The sequence below is a fragment of the Octopus bimaculoides genome, chromosome 15 (genome assembly GCF_001194135.2).
Source record: "Octopus bimaculoides isolate UCB-OBI-ISO-001 chromosome 15, ASM119413v2, whole genome shotgun sequence".
Classification (NCBI taxonomy): domain Eukaryota; kingdom Metazoa; phylum Mollusca; class Cephalopoda; order Octopoda; family Octopodidae; genus Octopus; species Octopus bimaculoides.
Genome location: NC_068995.1, coordinates 2,775,701 through 2,776,980, shown reverse-complemented (window position 1 = coordinate 2,776,980; position 1,280 = coordinate 2,775,701). Strand labels below are relative to the sequence as shown.

Here is a 1,280-nt window from a genome sequence, read left to right as displayed (position 1 = left end):
ATATATATGTATATATGTGTGTGTGTGTGTGTGTGTGTGTGTGTGTGTGTGTGTGTGTATGTATGTATGTGAGTGTGTGTGTTTATTACAGAAGCAAACTCACCCGGGTCATAGTACTCCACTCACAAACTCTGGCCCCTACCACAAAAGGGACCTTAAACACCAACACGAATAAAACAAACACGTATGTAAAATATAAAGATAAACTGAGGTGTAGAATACCAGATGGAATGTTTTTGCCATATACATACATACACACACACACACACATACCATCCCCTATGGTGGAGATTACCATTCAGTGTAAATTATCTGAGACTAGAACTGAGCAGAAATGTAAAAACTAACGAATGCATCAATTTTAATTAAACTAGTAGGAAAATCACTGTAAATAGTTTTCAATACAATCTCGTGTGTGTGTGTGCGTGTGTACATAAGTGAGTGTGTATATGTTTGTGCATTCATCTAGAGAAAGTAGTCAGCGTGGGTGTTGAATATTTATCTGTTCAGAGATATAACGTAACAGTTGGTTAAATATATACACACATAATACTAACAAAGACTGAATTTTAACTATATGCTCATGTGAATATACACAGAAATTGTTCTACATCTTTTTTTATGCTATTATGTGTGTGTACATATATACATTGAAAAACAAAACAGAAAGATAGTGAATATTCATGTATGTATGTATACACACACACATATATATAAACATTTTTCTCAGTCTTTTAAATATAAGACAAGCACATGTATATGTACCTTATTTTCAATATATACACACATTAACTGTATGTATACATGATCTAAAAATAAATTTAAAAAGTGGCATCCAGACAAATAACAGAACGGTCAGATCGGATAGAAGGAAAAAAATTAGAATATATTTATGTGAGAAATACGATATAAATAATTAAAATTATTTGGGTTTTTTTTTCCCCTTCTTCGTCTTGGAATTTCCTTTAAAAGAGAAGAGACCAAATATTTCTTGCGAAAACCGAAAAACTGATGATTGAGAGAGAAACAAGAAATTATTATTATCTTGGAATTTACCGTTCTTATTTAATTCCATCACAGTCTTCTGACACGATACTGCCGACACATTCACGGCACAATGGTAACATGACCGATTCCAGAGATTTAAGCAAAAGGTAGTTCCATTGATTCGGAAATAGAGCATTGTTATCGCCACAAGCACACATATACGTACACACATATATGTATACGTACACATACATACATATATATATACATACATATATACATACATATATACA

At 32.2% G+C, this 1,280-nt stretch overlaps 1 protein-coding gene across 4 annotated transcripts in view; it reads right to left on the bottom strand.

Moving 5' to 3' along the window:
* LOC106879770 (cyclin-dependent kinase 17) overlaps positions 1–1,280 on the bottom strand; it is a 55,081-nt gene that overhangs the window by 51,028 nt on the left and 2,773 nt on the right. The window contains exon 1 of one of the 4 annotated variants that reach the window (XM_014929461.2): positions 1,057–1,122. The exons of the other annotated variants lie outside the window; for them this stretch is intronic. The gene's annotated coding sequence lies outside the window, so the exon portion shown is untranslated. Of the gene's footprint in view, positions 1–1,056; positions 1,123–1,280 lie in introns of those variants that run through there. 4 annotated transcript variants of the gene reach the window in all.